The sequence below is a fragment of the Dipodomys merriami genome, unplaced genomic scaffold (assembly GCF_024711535.1).
Source record: "Dipodomys merriami isolate MVZ:Mamm:240054 unplaced genomic scaffold, mDipMer1.0.p SCAF_84, whole genome shotgun sequence".
In the NCBI taxonomy this organism is placed as follows: domain Eukaryota; kingdom Metazoa; phylum Chordata; class Mammalia; order Rodentia; family Heteromyidae; genus Dipodomys; species Dipodomys merriami.
In genome coordinates, this window is record NW_027206446.1 from 4,344,615 (window position 1) to 4,369,850 (window position 25,236).

Genomic DNA, 25,236 nt, shown 5'->3' on the forward strand with positions numbered 1-25,236 from the left:
TTTCCAAGCCTTTCCATTTCCTAACAAATGGGGAAATGTCATTCTTTCTGATGGAGGCATAGAATTCCATTGTGTATATATACCACATTTTCTTGATCCATTCATCTACTGAGGGGCATCTGGGTTGGTTCCATATCTTAGCTATGGTAAATAATGCTGCAATAAACATAGTTGTGCTGGTAGCTTTAGTGTGGTCTTGTTTGTAAACATTTGGGTAAATGCCCAAAAGTGGGATTGCTGGCTCATAGGGGAGATCTATGTGAAGTCTTTTGAGGAACCTCCATACTGCTTTCCAAAGTGGTTGAACAAGTTTACATTCCCACCAACAATGAAGTAAGGTTCCTTTCTGTCCACATCCCCTCCAGCATCTGTTGTTGTTAGAGTTCTTGATTTTTGCTGTTCTAACTGGAGTGAGGTGATATCTCAATGTTGTTTTGATTTGCATTTCTTTTATGGCTAGGGATGTTGAACATTTCTTCATGTGTCTATTGGCCATCCTTCTTTCTTCTTCAGAGAAGTTTCTCTTTAAGTCTTTCGCCCACTTATTTATTGGGCAGTTGTTTCTTTGAGGATTTGTTGTTGGGTGGTTTAATTTTTTGAGTTCCAAGTATATTTTAGATATGAGACCCTTGTCCGTTGTATGGCTAGTAAAGATCTTCTCCCAATCGGTGGGCTTTCTATTGATCTTGCTAGCTATGTCATTTGCCCTGCAGAAGCTCTGCAGAAACTAATTGTTGGGGATTTTAACACACCACTCTCCCCACTAGATAGATCAACTCGGCAAAAACTCAACAGAGAAACCGCAGATCTAAACAGCTGCATAGATCAACTAGACTTAACAGACATTTACCGAACATTTCACCCAGCAGCATCAGAATTCACATTCTTCTCAGCAGCACATGGAACGTTTTCTAAAATAGACCACATTTTAGACCACAAAGCAAACTTGTCTAAATTCAGAAACATTGAAGTTATACCTTGCATTCTCTCTGACCACAAGGGAATAAAATTAGAACTCAACAGCAAAAGCCACCAAAGAAAGTCCGGTATCACATGGAGGCTGAACAACACACTGCTGAATCATGAGTGGGTCATGGAAGAGATTAGAATGGAAATTCAAATGTTCATGCTATTCAACAAAAATGAACACACAAATTACCAGCTCCTCTGGGACACAGCAAAGGCAGTACTCAGAGGCAAGTTTATAGCTCTGAGCTCCTACATCAACAAATTGGAGAGATCGGAAACTAACAATTTAATGACACATCTAAACCTCCTTGAAAAAGAGCAGCAAGATAAACCCCAATCCAGTAGACGGAAAGAAATAATCAAAATTAAATCAGAATTAAATGAATTAGAATCCAAAAAAACTATAGAAAGAATCAACAAAACAAAGAGTTGGTTCTTCAAAAATCTTAACAAAATTGACAGACCCTTAGCAAACCTTATCAGAAAAAGGAGAGAACACACCCAAATTAATAAACTCAGAGATGAGAATGGAAACATCACCACGGAAACAACCAAGATTCCGAACATTATAAGGGAATACTTCTCAAAACTTTATGCTAATAAGTTTGAGAACTTGACAGAAATGGACCTTTTCCTAGCAAATATTGACATGCCAAAACTAAACCAAGATGAGTTAAACCAGCTTAACAGGCCCATATCAAGCATTGAAATAGAAACAGCAATAAGAGACCTCCCAGCTAAGAAAAGTCCAGGACCAGATGGTTTTACAGCGGAATTTTACAAGGCCTTCAAAGCAGAGCTCACACCAATACTCCTCCAACTCTTCAATGAAATTGAAAGAGAAAGCTCACTACCAAACACATTCTATGAAGCCATCATAACCCTCATCCCCAAACCAGGCAGGGACTCATCAAAGAAAGAGAACTATAGACCCATTTCTTTGATGAACATTGATGCAAAACTTCTCAACAAAATTTTGGCCAATCGACTTCAAAAATTCATCCAAAAAATCGTACACCATGATCAAACAGGATTCATTTCAGGGATGCAAAGCTGGTTCAATATACGCAAATCAATTAATATTATTCATCACATCAACAGGAGCAAGAATAAGAACCACATGGTTATCTCAATAGATGCAGAAAAAGCATTTGACAAGATCCAACACCCCTTTATGATGAAGGTTCTGGAAAAATTAGGAATCCATGGATCATTCCTCAATACAAAAAAGGCTGTATATGACAAACCTACAGCCAGCATTATACTCAATGGTGAAAAACTAAAGCCATTTCCTCTTAACTCAGGAACAAGACAAGGATGCCCACTCTCTCCACTTCTCTTCAATCTAGTATTAGAATGCCTAGCTACAGCAATAAGACAAGATGCAGACATAAAGGGGATCCAAATAGGGAAAGAAGAAATAAAACTCTCCCTCTTTGCAGATGACATGATCTTGTATTTAAAGAATCCCATAGACTCCACTCCCAAATTACTCAAGCTGATTCAAAACTTTGGCAAAGTAGCAGGTTATAAAATTAACCCCCAACAATCAATGGCTTTTCTATATGCCAACAATGAGAAAAGTGTGGCTGAAATTAGGAAAGCAACTCCATTTGTAATAGCCCCACAAAAAATAAAATACCTAGGAATTAACTTAACCAAAGAAGTAAAGGACCTGTATGATGAAAACTTTAAAATCTTGAAAAAGGAAATCAACACAGAACTTAAAAAATGGCAAAACCTCCCATGCTCCTGGATTGGCAAGATTAACATCGTGAAAATGGCAATACTTCCCAAGGCTATCTACAAATTCAACGCGATACCTATCAAAATTCCACGCTCATTCTTCAAGGAAATAGAAGAGGCAATCCAAAAATTCATATGGAACAATAAAAGACCCCGAATAGCAAAAACGCTCCTCAACGGAAAGAACACTGCTGGAGGAATATCAATACCAAATTTCAAACTCTACTATAAAGCCATAGTAATCAAAACAGCTTGGTATTGGCATAAGAACAGACATCAGGACCAGTGGAATAGAATTGAAAACCCAGAAATGAACCTACAGACCTATAGCCATCTAATCTTTGATAAGGAAGCTAAAACAATAGAATGGAAGAAAGACAGCCTCTTCAGTAAATGGTGCTGGCAAAATTGGTTAACTACATGTAGAAAACTAAAGCTAGATCCTTATATATCACCCTGCACCAGAATCAACTCCAAATGGATCAAAGACCTTGAACTCAAAGCAGACACTCTGAAAACATTACAGGATGGAATAGGAGAAACCCTAGGTCTCCTTGGCTCAGGCCGAAATTTTCTGAATAGAGACCCGGAAGCACAACAAATCAAAGAAAGGTTGGACAAATGGGATTGCATAAGGTTGCAGGGCTTTGAAATTTTTAACAATGTCCTCAATAAGTTGATTTCCTTGCCTAATTTTTACTTCTGAGTGTCAGAGCAAGTCCTACATTCTTCGGGTTCCCATGTGAGAAACCCGATGGATTCTCTTAATAATCAATCCCCTTGCCCAATCTTTGTGGCAAGGTAAGTTTCCTCTCACCAGTTTTCCACCAGTCTTTGTTTCCTTCTTTGTCTGGGGGTTTATAGGCCATGGGAATTTTCTTCATCCACTCCAAGTCTTCTTGGGAGTACTGAGGCTCAGGAGGCAAAGCTCATGGTCCTGGGTCTACTAGAGTCAGTAATTCCGCTCTGGGTTGGAGGGCTGCCTCCTTAGCTGCCTGATCAGCCCAGTTATTTCCTTTGGTTATAGAATCAGTTCCCTTTTGATGGCCAGGGCAGTGCATAATGGCAATATTTCCTGGTTCCCATATGGCCCGGATGAGGCTTTAAATTTCTTGTTTGTTTTCAATAGTCTTTCCCTCAGCTGTCAGCAGCCCCCTCTGTTGGTAAATGGCTCCATGTATATGGACAGTGACAAAAGCATACCGACTGTCTGTGTAAATGTTTAGTCTCTTCCCTTTTCCCATCTGTAGGGCTTTTGTTAGTCCCATTAGCTCTGCTGTTTGTGCAGACATTCCCTGGGGAAGTGCTTCTGCCCACACTATCTCAGTGTCCGTGGTGACTGCTGTGCCCGTGTACCTTTTTCCATCTCGAATGAAACTGCTGCTGTCTGTGAACCAGGTATGCTCAGCATGAGATAGTGGATAGTCTAACAAATCTGGCCTCTTTTCCTTACCCCGCTCTCTCTTTTCACACTCAATTTCATGTTCTCGGTCCTTCCTTTCCTGTCTTTGCTCCTCTGTCTCTCTCTTATGTAGAGAGCTGCGAGAGGCCGCACCTGGAAGATGGTGCCGGTTTCCGCCCTCCGCCTTCCCGATGGTGAGTGCTCTCGTGGTAAACAACTCCTGATATGGCTAAGGCAAAGAATCTGGCTTGCTTCCGCGCACCTGAACCTATTGGTGGTTCCCACGTGGCGTATCAGGGTTGGCTACCCAGCGGGTACTTAAGGCTGTGGGGAATTCTCCCCGGTGTTGGGGTCACAAGATTAAAAAAAGGTCCTGAATAAACGGCAGAGAGAAGAGTCCGGTGTCGCGTCTCCTTGCTGGTCCAGGCGGTAGCGACACGTGGTGGCCCGTACGGGGACTCAGCCATAACCCCAACGAGGACTCAGAACTCTCTGCGGTCAGGGTGGTGCACCGGTAAGTCCCCAGGTAAAAGGGGAATCCGCGACAAAAGCGGGGGTAAGTCCCCAGGTAAAAGGGGAATCCGCCACAAGAGCGGGGAGTAAGTTCCCAGGTAAAAGGGGAATCCGCCAGAAGAGCGGAGGGATTTTTGCTCTTCTCGGTAGATAAAGAGAGAATGAGAACCCGGGGCTAGTCAATAGAGTAGCCAAAAGTGAAAGTAAAAGTTTGTTTACCAGCTTTAAATGTTTAAAACATGGGCGCTTCTTCTTCGCACCCAATTTTTTTGGCTCTCAATGAGCTACTGCACTCAAAAAAGTTAAAAATAAAAAAGAGTACTTTAGAGAGATTTTTTAATGAATGTGACACCGTTGCCCCATGGTTCGCTGTCTCTGGAAGCCTCACGGTGGCCTCTTGGGAGAAACTAGGGAGGGACCTAGATTTTGCCTCTGAACAAGGAACGCTTAAGAGCGGAGTGAGACCAATATGGAAACTGATAAGAGGCTGTCTCGAGGACCAGCGTTGCAGTGAGGCGGTAGAGAATGGTCAGGCCGCCTTAGAAATGCTGCAGGAAGAAAGATCAGAAAGGGCAGACAGCGAAAAGGAGGAGAGCGGGGGTGGGGGGTCATACCCTGATTTTGCCGAACTAGAGACCTCTGAGTCTACAGACTCAGAGGAACTACAATCACTCATAGAACAAATAGAAAAAACAAAGATAAGAAAGAGGAGGAAAGGGAAGGAGAGAGAGGACCCAGATAAAGACGAATGCACACCCTCCGTGAACCGCCCCACACCTTCGGCCCCTCCGCTCTATGCGGAGGACCCCGGAAGTGGCAGCCCCGGCTGTTCTTTCAGCCCAGGCGTGTGGAAAGCGGTCAGAACCGAGTTACATCTAGCCTGTCCAATATTTCAGGATCCACAGGGACAGCGATATCATGAACCCTGAGATTTTAAGGTTATAAAATCTTTAGCTGAGTCTGTGCGGACATATGGAATCACAGCCTCCTTTACTGTAGCCCAGGTGGAGGCCCTAAACAGACATTGCATGACACCCGGTGATTGGAGTGGGCTCGCACGAGCTTGTTTGAGCCAAGGTCAGTATTTAGATTGGAAGGCCTTTTTGATTGAATTTGCTAGTGAAGAGGCTGCGGCCAATCAGGCTGGGGGAAACCCAGCTTGGGACAGAGATATGCTGCTTGGACAGGGGAGATTCGCCAATCAGCCGATAGGCTACCCGGTCCAAGTTTATGAACAAATCAATAAAATTGGCATAAAGGCATGGAAGGCCTTACCAAATAAAGGCGAGGTGAGTGGCAATCTCACCAAAATCCTGCAGGGCTCTATGGAGCCGTTTTCGGACTTTGTTGCTCGTATGGTCGAGGCCGCTGGCAGAATTTTTGGTGACCCAGACGCAGCCATGCCATTAATTAAACAGCTTGTTTACGAGCAGTGTACTAAGGAATGCAGAGCCGCCATAACCCCATATAAAAATAGGGGACTAGAAGCATGGATGAAAGTTTGCAGAGAGCTGGGCGGACCACTAACTAATGCTGGATTAGCTGCTGCTGTGGTGCAATTAACCCAGAAGAAAGGAGGAGGCTCAGGTGCGTGCTTTAGATGCGGCAAGATGGGACACATAAAGCGTAATTGCCCTGAAAGAGGAAGTGTGATAGAAACAGGAAAGGGACAACAGCCTAAGCGGCTTGGGCTGTGCCCTAGATGTAAAAGGGGGAAGCACTGGGCAGTTGAATGCCGATCTGTGAAAGACATCAATGGTCGAACCTTAACGCAGGCCCATTCAAAAAACGGGCAGCAGGGCCCCCGCCCTCAGGGCCCGCAAATATATGGGGCAGTCGAGAACCAGGACAGGAGCTACTACCCAGAACAGTGGCCGACCCTCCGGCAACCCAAGGACCGCGGAGAGCCACGGCGGGCTCAGCAGGACTGGACCTCCGTGCCACCACCAGACTCGTATTAACTCCCCGAATGGGGGTCCAGTTAGTTGACACAGACTTCCAAGGACCCCTTGAGCCTGGCACGGTGGGATTGTTGATAGGGAGGTCATCCACAATTCTGTGGGGCCTTAAGGTGCATCCTGGTGTGATTGACCCAGACTATACTGGAATTGTAAAGATTATGGTTGAATCTCCTAAAGGAATTTTAGCCATCTCCCCAGGAGATAGAATTGCTCAGCTTTTGATTTTACCCAGTTTACATGACCATTTTGCGGCTCTGCCCAAGCTAAGAGGAAAAGGGGGTTTTGGATCCACGGGAACAGACTTAACATTCCTGTCTCTTGATTTGGACCAAAGACCAGTTCTTGAACTCAATGTTGATAATAAGAAAATTTTGGGCCTTTTGGATACTGGGGCAGACAGGAGCATTATTGCCAGAAAAGATTGGCCATCAGGATGGCCTGTACAAGCGTCCTCCCAAACCTTACAAGGTCTGGGATATGCTAAGGCCCCTGACATGAGTGCGAGACAGCTGCACTGGAGTGATGAAGAAGGACATTCTGGTATAATACAGCCTTATGTGTTAGAGCTCCCGGTTTCCTTATGGGGCAGAGACCTTATGAAAGAAATGGGATTTAAATTAAGTAATGACTATTCCCCTGCATCACAGGACATGATGGTGCGTATGGGTTATCACCCCAGTTTTGGACTAGGTAAATTTCTACGAGGGAACAAGGAGCCTATTAAAGTGTACCAGAGAAACCACAGGCAGGGCTTGGGTTTTTCCTAGGGGCCACTGGGGGAGGGATCCCCATATCCTGGAAAACAGAGGAGCCGGTGTGGGTGCCTCAGTGGCCACTTTCCTCTGAAAAATTAACTGCCGCCAGGACATTAGTACAGGAACAGTTAACCCAAGGACACATTAAACCATCAGTATCCCCGTGGAATACACCCATTTTTGTTATTAAAAAGAAGTCCGGAAAATGGCGTTTGTTACACGATTTACGAGCCATCAATAACCAGATGCAAATTGTGGGCCCTGTACAACGAGGCCTACCTTTGCTTTATTCCCTGCCGGCCTTTTGGCCCATTATTGTGATTGATATAAAGGATTGTTTTTTTTTCCATTCCCCTGCATGATCAAGACAGTGTGAGGTTTGCTTTTACTATTCCCTCCTGCAATCATGAGGAGCCAGATAAAAGATATGAGTGGGTAGTTTTGCCTCAGGGGATGGCCAATAGTCCTACTATGTGCCAACTTTATGTGGATGAAACTCTTGCCCCTCTTAGACAAAAATATCCCAAATTAAGATGCATTCATTATATGGATGATATTTTACTAACAGCAAAGAGTAAACATATGCTGGAAAAGGCGTATGTGGATTTGATTGAGATGCTAAAGCACAGAGGACTGTCTATAGCTCCTGAAAAGGTACAGCAGGACCAGGTTATAGATTACTTAGGAGCGAAAATATGTAAACATTGCGTTACTCCACAAAAGGTAGAGTTGAGAAAAGATAATCTAAAAACCTTAAATGATTTTCAAAAATTGTTAGGAGATATTAATTGGGTTAGAAGCTATTTAAAGCTACCAAATTATGAGTTGAGACCCCTTTATGCTATATTACAAGGAGACTCTGCTTTGGATTCTCCTAGACAGTTAACCAAAGAGGCAAGAGAGACTTTACATAAGATAGAAGAGAGATTACAAAATGCCTGCTTACAGAGAATACAGGAAGACAAGAGTATTACCCTGTGTATACTCCCTACCTTGTCTCAACCTACTGGGTTGTTGTGGCAAGAAGGCCCGCTGTTTTGGATTCACCCGAAAATATCACCGGCCAAGTCCATTGAATATTACCCTACTGCTGTGGCTGGTGTTGCACTCTCTGGAATTCAACAATGCTTACAGTATTTTGGAATTGCCCCGTCTATCATTATAGTTCCTTACACCAGCCATCAAGTTCAAACTTTGTGTGCTACTATAGATGATTGGGCTATTTTACAATGTAGCTTTACTGGACAAATAGACAACCACTTTCCAAAACATCCCCTTTTGGGGTTTTTCAAGGAACACCCAATTATCTTTCCTAAGGTAATGACTTCTCAACCTATTGTAAGTGCCCCTAATGTATTTACTGATGGCTCAAAAACGGGATGTGGTGTATACATAGTTGAGGCACAACGACCGGTACAACACCAGTTTCAGCCCGGTGCTCCTCAGATGGTAGAGTTAAAAATTGTTATAAAAGTTTTTGAAGCATGCCGGTTTTCTTTTAATTTAATATCTGATTCTGCTTATGTTATTAATGCTCTCAAGGTTTTAGAGGTTGCCAGACCTATTAAGAGTTCCAGTCCGGTTGGTCCATTGTTTCAACAATTACAACAGTTGATTTGGCAGAGAAAATCATGCTTTTATCCCTTGCATATTCGGGCTCATACGGGCCTGCCAGGACCCCTGGGCAAAGGAAATGATGTAGTGGATCAATGGACCAGACAAGAATGGGTATTTATTAGCTCTGCCTTAGACAGAGCCAAAACCTTTCATAAAACATTTCATGTTAATGCAAAAGCACTACAACAAAAATTTCAAATTTCTCGAGCCGATGCGAGACAGGTGATATTAGACTGTCCTCGATGTGTAATTTATCAGCATCCGCCTAGTGTTGGGGTTAATCCCCGGGGTTTGCTCCCGCTAAAAGTTTGGCAGATGGATGTGACTCACATCTCTGAGTTTGGACACCAAAAATATGTACATGTGTCTGTGGACACCTGTTCAGGTGTTATACATGCCACGTCCTCGGCTGGAGAAAAGGCACGCAATGTTATTGCCCATTGTTTGGAGGCCTGGGCAGCCTGGGGAAAACCTTATCAACTTAAGACTGACAATGGACCTGCGTACACAGGACAACAGTTTGCCTCCTTTTGTCATCAAATGGAGGTGCAACTTATACATGGTTTGCCTTACAATCCCCAAGGCCAAGGCATTGTGGAACGTGCTCACCGCACGATAAAAGAGTGCCTACAAAAACAAAAGGGGGGAATTGGCCATGGCCGTACCCCAAAGGAAAGACTTTCTCTTGCTTTATTTACTATTAATTTTTTAAATTTGGATGCTCAGAGTCCATCCGCAGCAGATAGACATAATGAACCTTATGGCCCAGCAAAAGGGATGGTAAAATGGAAGGATGTCTTGACAGGGCTCTGGCGTGGGCCCGATCCCGTACTGACATGGGCACGAGGCTCTGTTTGTGTTTTTCCTCAGGACCAACAAGATCCGGTGTGGGTGCCTGAATGCCTCACTAGAAAAGCCCAGTGTGAAGAGGCACGAGATGCGGGGGGTGATGGTCCTCCTGCTCATCCTTGCGATGGTGCAACTGGGAAGACCAGTACCGAGATGGGGAACCCTGTCTGTGTTCCCGAGACCGATGCCCATATGACATGATGCATAACTGTTTCCTTGATTACAGCCTTTTCGGGTTCTGGTACCGTGACTGGTGTTGTGGCAACTGCTACGGGTTGTGGCGCCCAAAGTGTTAAACCTAAATCTTCTATTACTCACGGGCCTACCTCTGTGTGTGTATCCCCCATTTTTGTTCATTGTGAGTATGGAAGAACTTACCTTGTGCATTAACCCAATGCTGGAATGCCTCAAAGTTTAAATATGCTTTAGTTACCCGAATGCCTCATTGGGTGTCTGTGCCTGAGGATGCTCCTAATGCTATGACCCAATCATCTTAAGGAGAAGGGCTGGGAAGGTGGCTCAGTGGTAGAGCACTTGCCTTGCATGCCTGAGGCCCTGGGTTCGATTCCTCAGCACCACATAAGCAAGAAGAGAAAAAAGCCGGAAGTGGCGCTGTAGCTCAAGTGGTAAGAGTGCTAGCCTTGAGCTGAAGAGCTAAGGGACAGCGCCCAGGCCCAGAGTTCAGGCCCAGGAAAAAACCTATTCAAAAAACGCTGCAAATTTGTCTAAACAGTTGTTTAGTTATCTTTTAGGTAATTGAACTGGGGAGTTCGACAGCCTGATGGAACAGCTCAGGGTTGCCATCGTCATGGTGAACTCGACCCGAGTGGATGCCGGATTGGCGGAGGGGTTATCTTCATGGATCTCCGCTGCTATGATTCATCTCAAGGAGGGGGCGGGTTTGGGAGCCCTGACAGGCCTCCTGGTGTTAGCCTCCTTGGTATGTCTGTGGTGCATTTGCCAAATTAGAGGTTCTCAGCGTCGCAGTGCAGCCATGATTATCCAAGCCTTTACAGTCATTGGAGCAGGTCAGTCCCCCTAAGCGTGGCTTGCCACCCTAAAACAATGAACACAGATTGCAAAGCCAAAGTACTGCAGTCGAGAGGCATGAGTTTTGCCCTCGAGGAGAGCATGTTTGATTGCACACGGGTTCGATTCGCCTTTTCCTGTCCTTGTGAAAAACGAATCAATGGACAGGCTGAGTCATCCCTAGAGAAGGCGCCCTCTGGGAGAAGGCTTGTATGCAGTCCTTGCAATTGCACAACAGGGATCAGACTTCTGTTCTCATCTGTGTTCTTTAAACAAAAAAGGGGGAACTGTAGAGAGCTGCGAGAGGCCGCACCTGGAAGATGGTGCCGGTGTCCGCCCTCCGCCTTCCCGATGGCGAGTGCTCTCGTGGTAAACAACTCCTGATATGGCTAAGGCAAAGAATCTGGCTTGCTTGCGCGCACCTGAACCTATTGGTGGTTCCCACGTGGCGTATCAGGGTTGGCTACCCAGCGGGTACTTAAGGCTGTGGGGAATTCTCCCCGGTGTTGGGGTCACAAGATTAAAAAAAGGTCCTGAATAAACGGCAGAGAGAAGAGTCCAGTGTCGCGTCTCCTTGCTGGTCGAGGCGGTAGCGACACTCTTATTGTAATCCTTTTCTGCCATGGCTACTAGATCCCTAATAGGCTTTTCACCAAGTTTGTCTAGAGCCTGCAACTTTCTCTTTATGTCTGGTGCAGCTTGATTTATACAGGCAAACATGATCATCTGAGCCGACTCCTGGGTCTCAAGATCATATGGGGTATATTGACTACAAGCTTCCATGAGCCGCTCAAGATATGCTGCCTGACTTTCACTTCCTCCCTGTCTAACCTCATAAATTTTGGCCATATTAAATCCTGGGGTTTCTCAGAAAAGGGGGCATTTTGGGTGTACCCATTGTGTAGATATCTGGTAGAAAATGGCCAATATTGGAGTTGCTGTTGACCATCCACATCCACAGTCCCTACGGCGCGTAAGGGAAAAACAGCTGCATTAGATGGGGGGTTGATCCCACGGCGGCGTCAAGTGACTGGCCCCTCAGAAACTTTAAGAGCAGGTACCGAGGGTTCTATAGATCCCTCCTCCTCTTGATCATTTTCAGGTTCTGCAAAAGGAACCTGGGAAGGGGAGTATGGGGGAGGAAACATTACTTCTTTCAAGTTATCTCCCTGAAAAACTGGGGGGTACCTTTTCTTTTCTTCTTTCTCAGCTTCTTTTTATAAGTCTAGGGGGCTAGATGGAGTGGTGACCATGGTTTCCAGTCCCATCAGTTATTTAGTCCAAAAAACAATAAACAGTACAAACAAGACACATGCAGGCCTGACAGTTACCAAAAAAAGAAGTGGAGATCTCCTGAATTGGTCTGCTGAATCCCGTAATGGGACACACACCCCCACAGCAGAAGGGGCAGACCCACAGTGGGCAAGTTGGAACTCGGAACCGACTCTCACCCCACAATTCACACAGGCAAGGTTCCAAGGACCCTCACCCCACATGGCAGGGTTCCAAGGACCTCTGACCCACATGGTGGGGTTCCAAGTACCCCCGACCCACATGGCGGGCTTCCAAGGATCCCGGGCCCACATGGCAGGGTTACACCCGCCTCACAAGAGGATCTGGGATGCCTGGCATTTCATCGCTCGATTCCAGTTCCTTCTCCAGAATGAAAGCCCTGGCCCGGGTGGATGGAGACGTGATGATTGTGGGCTTCTTCCCCCTCAACACTTTTGGACTGGACCGCAGGGACGGTGGCTCAGCCCAGGACGAGCCCAGGACACAGTGAGTGAGCTGGCTCTCTGTCTGTGGTCGGCCTGCTGATGAGAGGGGGGATTGCGAGAAGTGTCTGTAATCACCTCCAGTGTGCTCACACCACAGCCTCGCCAGAAACAGCCTTATTGTACTGTGTTGCTCAGCTCCCTTCAAAGGTGAAGAGAGTGTCCGTTTCACATCTGCTTAGCTTCCTGGCAGGGCCAGGAACTCATCTCATTCCTGGTTTACAGGTCACCCTCCTCCTAGAACCCCTTTTCTTATTGACTTCTATTTTTTTCATGTTTCCTTGTTTTCCTTTAACTTTCTAAACTGTACCTGAATATTGTCTGTCAATGTGCGTATGTAGACAAATTTATTCTTGTGCTTGCTGCTGATGCCCATTGATTTGTTCACTGCGTTCTCATCTATAATGTTTTAGGGTGGTTGTGAGGAGAGTTTGGTCTGAATACCATTTTGGGCTTTTTTTTTTCCTTTTGCTGGTCCTGGGTTTTAACTAGGAGCTGTGTCCAAGCTTCTCAGACTCTAGGCTAATGCTCTACCACTGGAGCCACAACACCTCTTCAGGCTTTTTCTGAGTAGTTTATTAGAGATAAGGGTCTCAAGTACTTTCCTGCCTAAGCTGGCTTAGAGCCGCAGTCCTCAGGTCTCAGATTATTGAGTTGCTAGGATTATAGTCATGAGCAACCTGCACCCTGCACTAATTCTGTTTTACATAAATATATAGAGTAAATATTTGTCTACCTTACTTGTTAAAATAGCCAGTGATGCTGGGTGCCGGTGGCTCAGGCCTGTCATCCCAGCTACTCAGGAGGCTGAGATCTGAGGATCACATTTCAAAGCCAGCCCAGGCAGGAAAATATGTGAGACTCTTATCTCTAATTAACCACCAGAAAAAAAAAAAAAAGAAGTGGCACTGTGGCTCAACTGGTAGATGGCTATCCTTGAGCTGAACAGTTCAGGGACACTGCCCAGGCCCAGATTTTACTACTGTCCTGTCCAAGTTTTCTCCATTTTCTCTGATCGAGATTGGGTAAGCTGTACAACCCTAGGGGTTTGTCCATTTCTTCTGTTATCATGTTTATAGACATCAGTTATTTGTCCTGAAAAATCTCCCTCTTGTCTTAGACTAACCAGGGATCCTTTTGTGTACTTTTTGAAGAATCACTTCTTTGTTTTGTTCACGTTTGGTAGTGTGTGTATGTGTGCTGCTTGTATTAGAATTTGAACTTGGGGCCTGGGCACTGTCCTTGAGCATTTTTGCTCACAACTAGCATTTTACTACCTTGAGTCACAGCTCCATTTCCATATTTTTGGTGGTTAATTGGACATAAGAGTGTTATGGGCTTTCCTGCCTAAGCTGGCTTTGAACTCTGATCCTCAGATCCCAGCCTTCTGAGTAGCTAGATTACCCATGTGAGCCACTCATATCTGATTCTGGTTGTTTTTTTATTAGCCTATTTTAGCAATATGTAATTGTGATGTTTGCAGGCATGAGTACAGTGTATCCTAATCAATTTGCACCCCAACCTCCCATAATGCTCAGTTTCCCCTCCCCCTTCCTAATTTTTGTTCTGTTTTTATGTCAGCCACAATTTTTATGTTTTATTTTCTTGTATTAATTTTGTATTAATTTTGTGTAGTTTTGTTTTGCTTTTCTAGTTTTGCTTGAAATGATGCTAAAGGTTATCTGGACATCTTTCTGTTCCTTTAATTTCAGCATTGATTGTTATCTAGCTGCTTGGTTTTCCTTTTCTGTATCCCATGAATTTCATTATGCTTTGTTTCCATTTTGGTCTCAAAAATCATTTTCTTCTCAATTTTTGCTTTGCTACATTGGTTGTGCAAAAACAATGTATTTAGCTTTCATACATTTCTGTTGCTTTCCAAGGTTTTTGTTTTGTTTTGTCAGTCCTGGGGCTTGAACTCAGGATCTGGGCACTGTCCCTGAGCTACTTTCACTCAAGATTACAACTCTACCACTTGAGCCACAGTGAGCTTTTTCTGTTTATGGGCTGCTGAGAAATTGAACCCAGGGCTTCATACATGTGAGGCAAGCAAACTACTTCTAGGCCACATTCCCAAGCCTCAAAGATTTTCATGTTCAGTGATTTCTAACTCTTTTACAGTATGGCCTAAACATATGTCTGATATGATTCAATTTTTATGAAAATATTTTAAATCTTTCTTATGGTCTGTCACACGATCTAAAGAGATAAAAGAAACAAAGATTTGCACTTCACATGTGTGGGACCAGAACCCAGGTCCTGAGTGTTGGTCTCAGAATGGCCAGTTCATGTTTCATGGATAGCAGTCACTTTTCTGTGTCCACATCTGGCAGAGAAGAGACGCTCCCTGTCTGTCTCTCTGGGCTGTCATGAGGAGATGAGCCTCATACAGTAAAATCCTCTTTTGTGACCTCCCATTGTCCCAGTGACCAACATTCAAAGTTGGACAGCAGTGTGCACAATGGTTAATGTTTCATTATTGATTGTGTGGAGTAACTCCTTCATAGTCCTGTCATTGGATCTGAAGGGAGTCATCTGTAATTCCTCCTCCTCTCTATTCCCACTTCAAGAACTACCAGTTTGTCTTGGCCTTGGCTTTTGCCGTTGAGGAGATCAACAGGAACCCCCATCTTTTGCACAATGTGACTCTGGGATTTGAGATCTACCAGATGGATCACACTGCATCATTGGTATTGGAAAGCCCCTTCCTCTGGTTCTCGGGGAAGCACGGGCTCCCAATTACACCTGTAAGGGCATGAGCAAGTCGGCAGCTGTGCTGACGGGCCCGTCAGCCCTCACCTCTGCCATGATCGGCACTCTGCTGGCACTCTACAGATTTCCACAGGTGAGGGCTCTGGGCCAGGGAGACGTGAACTCGGCTGATGTGCAGGGGTGTGAAGAGAGCAAAGGGAAGATACTGCATTTAGATGCTGCATCAGGGTGTGCAGCCCCAGTGGGGCATCCACAGTCCCTTCATTTGGAAAAGAGGAGAGGGAGAGGATGTGGCACAGGTTCTTAGCCTGATGATTCACTTCCCAGAAAGCTGTCAGGAATTACAAGATGAGCTAAAACGGGATGCACAAACCTTCCTTCCTATCTCTCCCAGATGTGATTGTGGTTCAGGCTGACCCTCCTCCTCTCATGTTCCCTTTCCTTTTAGCTCACCTTTGGGCCCTTTGACCCTGTCCTGAATGTCCATGGCTAGTTTCCTTCTCTCTACCAAGGATTCTCTCTACCAAGGATTCCTCTCTTGCTCTGGGCCTGGTCTCCCTGATGCTCCACTTTGGCTGGGCCTGGGTGGGGCTGTTGGTCTCAGAAGAGGAGAATGGGATTTTGATTCTTCCACAACTGAGAGAAGAGATGGGCAGACATAGGATCTGTGTTGCCTTTGAGGCTTTGATCCCAGTGAAATTTCTGTCAAATATAATAAAAGCCTTGGTAATACAAACAGAGATTATGAAATCCTCCGCAAATGTGATCGTCATTTATGGTGACACTGAACTCCTGGTTAATGTCATGAGCTATTCGATGGATTTTCTTGTGACAGGGAAAATCTTGGTCATGAACTCTCAGTACAATGTATTGGTCAAAAGGAGGTATTTCATGTTTGACACATTCCACACCCTTCTGACTTTTTTACACCACCATGAAGAAATCGCTGGATTCACCAGTTTTATGCAGTTAGTCAGAGTCAGTCCTTCCAAATATCCAGAGGATGTTTACCTTGCTCAGTTGTGGTTTCTGAATTTCAACTGCTCTGAGTCTGAGTCTGCCGGTGTGGCCGGGGAGAGCTGTCCTCGAGAGGCCTCCCTGGCCTGGTTGCCCAGGCACCTTTTCAACATGGGCATGTCTGAAGAGAGTTTCAATGTCTACCAAGCCATGCATGCTGTGAGCCAGGCCCTCCACCACATGTTCCTTCACCAAACAGTCCTGCCACAGGTGGGAAATGTGAAAAGAATGGTGTTCTCCCCTTCTCAGGTAACTTTCTAGAGGGGTTGCTTTCCTAGAGAAAATCTGTTTTACATCCCCATTGGTGCTTTGTGTTACAAATCACCCCCATATCCTCATTTTTTCACTGTTATAAGTTAATCTTTTTTCAATAAATTTCTTAATTCGGAAAACAGGATAATTAGTTCTTTGTTTTTTTTTGGTTGGTTGTGGAGCTTGAATTCAGGGCCAGCACCCTGTCTCTGAGCTCCTTTGCTCAAGGCTAGGGCTCTATCACATGAGCCACGGCTCTACTTCCAGTTTTCTGGTTTTGTTGGACTTAAGAATCTCATAGACTTTCCTGGGATCCTGGCCTTCAACCCCAATCCTTAGATTTCATCCTCCTGAGTAGCTAGGACTACAGGTGTATGCCACTAGTGCCCAATGATAACTGTTTAATAACCAGTTTCCATGGAGCACATTTCCAACTTCATTTAAAACTCTGGGACTATTCCCAAAATTAATGGTGACAGCTAGCTTTAGTTAGGCTGGCCTGAGACCTGTGGTCTTTCTAAATAGGTGGGTGTACTTCCTCCTGAATGTAGGTCTTCAATCCTCTCCTGAGTCACCAAGACTTAGAAACAGGAGGACACGCTGTTTCTGTTCAGGTTTTCATTGATTCTGTTGCCCTGGCTGCTTGTGTTGCACTTGGACAAGGCTACTGGAGTAAGATTATGGGGCGTCCCCTCCTCCGGGTTATCTGATTCATTCTGGGTCGCCCTTCACCGAGAGCTGCATCTCTTTCAGCTGCAGCCCTTTCTGAAGAACCTCCACTTTGAGATTCCTACTGGAGACCACATCATTCTGGATGATGAAAGGAAGCTCGAGGCCGAGTATGACATTGTGAATTTTCAGGATTTTCCAGGAGGTCTTGAACTAAAGGTAAAAGTGGGAAGGTTTTCTCCATATGATTCACGTGGTCTACAGCTGTCCTTGTGTGAAGATGTGATCGAGTGGCCCCAGGCATTTACACAGTGCTTGTAATCATGATGCTGGAACTCAGCCAGGTTTCTCCTGGATTTTATGCTGTTGTGCTCATTGCTCAGCAGTGTACATGTAGCAACATCCAAGCAAATGAATTTTGTCATTAATTGATTCTTGATGGAAAGCTTACTTACAAATGTATTTCTATATCTTCATGTGTTGCATATTGTACAATATAAATGACAGCTGAGTTCCTGAGCGATCTCTCCCTGAGGCAAATCAATTTACAGAGAGGAAAGGGTGAACTTACAAAGTCTGAAGGTTGATTTGCTCACAGGTGTGGGCGCTTTTGTTGTGGTTGTCTGGTCCTTGGCTCCGTATCTTTGGTGAGATAACACTATGGAAGAGTGTGTGCAGAGGAAGACCTCATTTCTAGTAGGGAAATAACAGCTATTGGCCTGAGATATCTATAACCACCAAAAGAGGAAATTAGTGCTTCAGGGTCTGCTTTTAAATGTTCTGGAATCTAGGGACCATTTGCTGGAGCCTCTCAGGAGGTGTAGTGATAGAGGGTCCTGGGCCAAAACAGCCCAGGCAGAAAAATCTGTGAGAATCCATCTTGTTGTGGCTCTAGTGGCAAAGGCCGGCCTTGAGCAAGAAGGCCGAGCAAGCTGGAGGCCCTGAGTTCAAGCTCCAGTAGCACCAGATCATTCGATACATACATGCATGCATCCAACCATCCATCCATCCTTCCATCCATCCTTCCATCCATCGTTCATGTCCTTTCCTTATATATTTAGGGGGAGGATAGACACTAATGACGACAAAAAGCAGCATGATAGGTTTGCTTCTAGAATGTACTTTCCCTCCTCCTGAAGCTTCCAAGATTTCCCAGGGAGCTCACACCTTAGGATTCGATGAAGATTTTAAGCCAAGAGCCCCTAGGGGCCATGTCCCCTTCATCTGAGAAGAGAATCTAATGTCTAGATGTCTGTGGCTGCCATAACCAGGGGTAAGACAGTCCTGGGAGACCCGGCCAAAGAAATGATACATCAAGGGATGGAGGGAATCCAAAGGCTCATTGTGCTTTGATTGCATGGCCTTCTGAACAAGTATGACAGGGGGAGGAGTGACCGCAGATTAGCGCAGAAACTGGGGCATGGGTTTGTCCTGTGGTTACAGCCATTCCTAGGAGATATGATTTGCACACATAGGAGTAGCTGGCCCCTTCTTGTTGCAGTAACACATCCAAGGCCTCCGCCCCGCACCCCGCTGGGCCCTGCACCCCGCCAGCGGCTCCTGAGTCCCAGGCCCGTGGGATGGGCCTTGCACGCGCACAGCGCACACGCAGCCTCCCTGGGACCCGGTGCACATGTGCATGCGCCGGGGGAGGCGGGGACTGCTAGGAGCCACGCCTCCCCCGACTTCCTGTCCCGGTTCGGGGCGGGCTCAGGCCGGGAGTGCGGCCGCCGGGCAGGGAGCAGGTCCCACACAGGTGAGACGGGTCGGCCCCGCGGGGACGGGCAGGCTGCCCCAGGGCCAAGGCTGGAGCCTGGTCTTTCCGGGAGGGGCGCACGCCCGTCACTCATCTGAGCAGTCCAATCAGAGGCCGGCAGCTGGAGCGGCTTCCGGTGCCGCCATTTTCGAAGCAGGCGTGCATGCAGTGTTGTGAGAATTGCGGCCATGTGACTGCTCCCCCCATCTGGAGCCTTGGCACCCACGGTGGGCCCGAGGCTGGCAGAGAGGGTGAGCCCTGGGCGCGTGGTGCCGGCCCCGCAGGCCCAGCGGGCCTCCCTGCTGGCCGGGCGGTGCTGGCCGGGCGGGCAGGGGAGTGGGCCAATGGCTTTCTAGAAGGAACTGGCCGGGGGCGCGGCCGCGGGGGCGGGGCCAGTGTCACAGGGGCGGGGCCGTGGGGCGTGGTCACGAGCCAGGCCCATGCGGAGGGGCGTGGTCAGTGCCACGGTGGGGTGGAGCCTGTGTGGAGAGGCGTGGTCAGTGCCTCAGGGGCGGGGCCCGCATGGAGGGGCGTGGTCAGTGCCTCAGGGGCGGTGTCCTGGGGCCGGGCCCGCATGGAGGGGCATGGTCATTGCCACGGGGTGGGGTCCCGGGGGCAGGGCCCGCGCGGAGGGGCGTGGTCAGTGTCACAGGGTGGGGTCCCGGGGGCGGGGCCCGCATGGAGGGGCGTGGAGGGGCCTGGAGTGGCTCTGGGCAAGTCATGAATAGTTTGCTTTAGTTCCTCTCTTGGGGAGGGGCTGAGAGATTGCCCCTCCATCCGTTTTTTGTTTCCTCTTGAAGAGGAGTTCCGTCTTTATGGAACTTAGATCTACATTCACTTTTCCAATGGTACCCTTTTTGACACCGAGCACATAAGTCTGGTGCTTTTCCTAATCCCTTCTGTTGCTTTTGAGCTCTACACTCCTTTTGAACGTGGCCTGGTTTGCCACAATTATGACATACTCTTTGTTCAGGATTATATCCTGAGCCTCTGGTTACCTTTTTCACATTTGTTTGAAAAGGCGTTTCTTTTATGGCAGCAGCATACGCAAGTCCCTGAATCATAGCAGGAGAAGCATCTATGCAAGCCTTAACATAGTCTTATAGGCCTCCTGTTTTCCTCACTGGCCTGATTAATTCCTGACACACAGTGTTAGCATTCTCCCATGCCAATTGTTTGAGAATGATTTGAGCTCCCTCAGAAGGAGGGAACATTCTTGTAATAGCTTCCTCCAACCTAGCTATGAATTCCTCATATGGCTCCTCAGGCCGTTGCTTAATTCCTGATAGAACAGTGGTCTTTCCTTCCCCTGATGGTAACTTTTTCCAGGCCGTAATAGCAAGCTTAGTGATGGTTTCTAAAATCTCCTTTGAGAGTTTAAGTTGTTTTCTAATGTCTGCATAATCCTCCTGACCAGTTAACATGGAGACTGTAGGCTTAGGGCCTGAATTCGTGAATAATCGCCGTTGCACTTCTTTAACAAGGTCCTCATATTCTGTTCTCCATAATATGTATTGCCCCGGGGTTAGCACTGACTTTGCAGTTTGATACCAATCTTAAGGAGTTAGCCAATCGGCTGCTATAGAGTCAAGGACTGTTAAAGTAAAAGGGGCAGAAGGACCCATAGTTTTTACTGCTGTTTGTAATTCTTTTAGTAATTTTAAGGATAATGGCTCCCACTGAGGTGGGCCCTGGTCCAGGTCAACAATAGGGAAAGTGAACGTAGTATCGCCGAGCTTTTTTGCCTCTAACATAGCTGCTCGGAAACCTGTGAGCGGAAGTGCGGGCGTTTTCATTTCTTCAGCATTATTGTCCCCGTCTTTATCTAAATCTATACATGGTTTTTCCTTGTTACCTAAGTTTGTAGCTTCCATCGTTGTGCCATAGTTTTGACACCGATCGGAGCTCTTTAACTCAGAGGTTTCTTTGACTGCGGGACCTGCTTCCTTGGCTAAGCATTTTTGCTCAGCCTTTTCCTCCATAAGATCTCTTATCTGAATCCATGACGAATAGACTGTCATAGGGACTGCTGCTGAGCCATGAGCTTGGTAGAACTCTTTTATCCCTTGTCCTACTTTTTGCCAATCTTGTAGAGAAAGGCTTCCTTCCTTCGGGAACCAAGGATTAGTTTGTAACACAAAATTATAAAATTTTTTCACTGTTGCTGTGGAGGTCTTAATGCCTCGTGCTTTTAGCATATGTTTTAAGATAGAGACAAACTTATTCTTATTTTTAGAAGATGAACTCCCCATGATTTACTCGTTATCTTTCTCAGTCACAACTGAGGGGCCTGCAGCACCCCAACGAGCTTCTGACTACTATTCCAGGTGAAAGGAAAAGAGAGAGAGATGCTTACCTCCCAAGGTTCCTTGACTGAAGAAACTGCTTCGTGCCCCGCTCTGAGCCCCACTTTGGGGGCCACCTGCCGCGGACCGGGTTCTGTCGGGACGACGGAGGATACCTAGGGGAGGAACCTGGAATAGGATGGGGAGATGGCAAACAGACAACTCACACACATTAGGAGTGGATGCTGAGTGCTGAGTGCTGAGTGCAATTTAATGCAGAGGATAACAAACTTTTATAACAGAAGTCTTCATAAGAAAAGGGGCAAAAGGTTACACAATCTTGCTGCAAGGCTTCGTTCTTGGATGGTCACCAGCTGGTCGCCTGAAAGGGCAAAAGTTTACACAATCTTGCTGCAGGGCTTCATTTTTATTGGTCACCAGCTGGTCGCCTGAAAGGCACTTGTTTCCGGCTTATCTCTAAGAAATATAATGGGTTTCGACGTTTGTCACCATCTCACCATTACCTTATTTTTATAGAGGCCTTAATTATCCCATAAGATTTTTCCTGTTCCTTCTTTAATAGTAAGGTCACGGAGGCCTAGATCTAGCAAGTCTCTTAGTAAATGAGAGTACCAGGAAGTTCTTTCTCCTAAGTAGTTATCTCAGCAATTGCCATACATTCCTTCTGTTCTAGCCGCGCCTACAGCTTCTTGTAAATTTCTTACAATTCCTTCTGCTGGAGTGACTTTGTGAAACCCCCAATACTTTTATATTTGCTTATGGCTTGTCTACTAGCCTCCATAAGAGGGGTTTCAGGGTAGCACTTAACTCTGGTGAGTTAGTCATATTTTTAAGACACTCATCAGATATTGGAGTCATCAACCCTCTTAAGAAAGAGCTTTGAATACGGGAACATTGACAATGAGTAAGTACAATGAACAGCAGAAAGATTGATAGGCACTCTTATGAGAAAGACAAAAACACATCTTTTCCCAGGGGTTTTTCCAGCCTTTTCCCAGGAGTAGGCCTCTTAGAAGCCCTATTCTCCGAGGTAGACTTCAGTGAAGTCCCAAAACTCAGAGATAGGTCTCTGAAGCCTCTATCTTGGTCTGATAGATTGTTTCCCATGCTAAGCAGACTCTACTGGGGTCGGCGTGGCAGTCTTTGCCATGGGGTGGGGTCCCGGGGGCAGGGCCCGGATGGAGGGGCATGGTCAGTGCTTCTGGGGTGGGGTCCCGGGGGCGGGGCCCGCGTGGAGGGGCGTGGTCGGTGCCGGGGGGCGGGGCCCTGCCTCTAGTCAGCGTCCTGACGGTAGGCTGGCGGGAAAGGCGGCCAGCTCGGTGCTGGGTAAAGTCAGGGCGGTGGAGTCGGACATCACAGACCTGAAGGAGGGACAGAGCCTGAAGGGAATTTTCTTCTTTTCTGCCAGTCCTGGGGCTTGAGCTCGGGCCCGGGCGCTGTCCCGGAGCTGCTTCTGCTCGAGGCTGGAGCTCTACCCCTTGAGCCACAGCTCCACTTCTGGCTTTCTGCTTTAATTAGAACTAAGAGTTTCACAGACTGTCCTACCCAGGCTGCATCTGAAACACGGTCCTCCGACCTCAGCCTCCTAAGGAGCGAGGATTACAGGGGTGAGCACCGGCTCCCGCTGCATGGTGAATTACTCATGAGCAACTGCTCCTCCGCTTGGGAACATGCATCTCCCTGCCTTTGGTTTCCATGACATAGACCCTCAGAAAGGTGGGGTTTGGTCCAAGAAGTAGTTATCTGCCTGATACGTGGCAGGGTCCCTGAGCTCTTCATTTCCCACGGATTCACAGGTGAGTGGGAGAGACAAACTGCATTCAACATCCTACAAAACCCTTCCATGAGCACCTGCAGAGATGGATGGGGAAAGTTGGCTATCACCACGATGTCGCATGTGGTTAATGTGATCTGTGCAGAATCATGAGAGTTAATATGATATCATGAAAACAAAACCAGAAACCCTGTAGAATACATTCTTAGCACAATAGAAATGAAGCAATGGTACATTACCAATACATGTTATGGTCATGTGTGAGGTATAAAGATGACAAGGCTGGGTGCCAGTGGCTCACACCTGTCAGCCTAGTTCCTCAGAAGGCTGAGATCTGAGGATTGCAGTTCAGTGTTAACCCAGACGCGAAAGGCCATGAGACTCTTCTCTCCAATGAACCACCAGAAAAGTGGAAGTGGTAGGGCGTTAGCCTTGAGTAGAAAAGCCCAGGGACAAGGCCCAAGCCCTGAGTTCAAATCCCATGACCAAAAAGAAAGGGAAGTACTGAATGGTACCTTATTGTCACCAGACATGGACCAGTGCACAAGATGTGCAGATCATCAGTACGCCAACCCTGAGAGAAGCCGCTGCCTGCTGAAAGCTGAGGGCTTCCTGGCTTATGAAGACCCCTTGGGCACGGCTCTAGCCTGCACCGCTCTCTGCTGCTCTGCACTTACAGCTGCTGTTCTAGGGGTGTTTGTCAAGCACCAAGACACCCCCATTGTCAGGGCCATTAACTGGGCCCTCAGCTACCTCCTGCTCATCTCCCTCACCTGCTGCTTCCTCTGCTCCTTGCTCTTCCTGGGCCGTCCCCACACAGCCACCTGCATCCTGCAGCACAGCACATTCGCAGTGGTCTTCACCGTGGCTGTGTCCACGGTCCTGGCCAAGACCCTCAATGTGGTTCTGGCCTTCACGCTCACGGCTCCAGGCAGAAGCACCTGGCAGTGGCTGGTGTCCCAGGCTCCAAACCTCCTCATCCCCATCTGCACCCTCGTCCAGGAGACTCTCTGTGGCCTCTGGCTGGGGACCTCTCCTCCATTTGTGGACACAAATGCACACTCTGAATATGGCCACGTCATCATCCTGTGCAACAAGGGCTCCCTCACCGCCTTCTACTGTGTGCTGGGATACCTGGGCGGCCTGGCCCTGGCCAGCTTCACGGTGGCTTTCCTGGCCAGGAACCTGCCTGACACCTTCAATGAGGCCAAGTTCCTCAGCTTCAGCATGCTGCTGTTCTGCAGTGTGTGGCTCAGCTTCCTGCCTGTCCACCACAGTGCCAAGGGGAAGGCCATGGTGGCCATCGAGGTCTTCTCCATCCTGGTCTCCAGTGCGGCCTCCTGGGCTGCATCTTTGCCCCTAAGTGCTATGTCATCCTGTTAAGGCCGGAGAGAAATTCTCTGCATAGACTCAGGGATAGACCCCATTCTGGGAGAAACATAGGCTTAAAAACATAGGCTACCTAAAATTAATGAAGGGTCTTAGACAAATCTGTTCTGTTGCTCTGGACAGGTGTTTATACTATGGGATATCTTTGAACTTCTTTTCTCCAGTTGTGCTGTAGTCACTACAAATTGTAACCCACATTCCTGTAAGTTTGCATTGTATTTTAGGTAGTAGCTGTGCCTCTAATTTAAACTATGTCTAATCCTGCCAATCCCTTCCATGCATCTGTCTTGTCTTCTTTTGTCTTCCCCTTTGCTCTCTGTTATTTTTTCCTAAACGTTATCCTGATCAAATTCCTGTCTAAGCCTTAGTAGTGGTGAGTTCTCGAACTCACTGACATTTTTCTCCCTTAAAAAGTTCTGTCTTGCCTGGAGTCAGTGACTCATACCTGTTATCCCTGATACTCAGGAGGCTGAGATCTTAGGATCATGGTTCAAAGCCAGCCTGGGCAGGAAACTCTTTGAGACTCCGATCTCCAGTTAACTACGAGAAAACCAGAACTGGTGCTGTGGTTCAAGTGGTTGAGTGCTCGCCTTGAGCTGAAGAGCTCAGGACTAGCACCCAGGCACAGAGTTCAAGCCCCACGACTAACAACAACAATAAAAAGTTCTGTTTTGAATAAATATGTTGACGATAGCATGTTTTGTTAGCTACTAGTGTATTTCTACTTACACATTTGCGTTTTGGA

The 25,236-nt window shown here is 46.8% G+C and overlaps 1 pseudogene; it reads left to right on the forward strand.

The window, feature by feature from the left end:
* Positions 1 to 3,469: 3,469 nt before the first annotated feature.
* On the forward strand, positions 3,470 to 24,559 carry LOC138820030 (vomeronasal type-2 receptor 116-like; annotated as a pseudogene).
* The last annotated feature ends 677 nt before the right edge of the window (positions 24,560 to 25,236 follow it).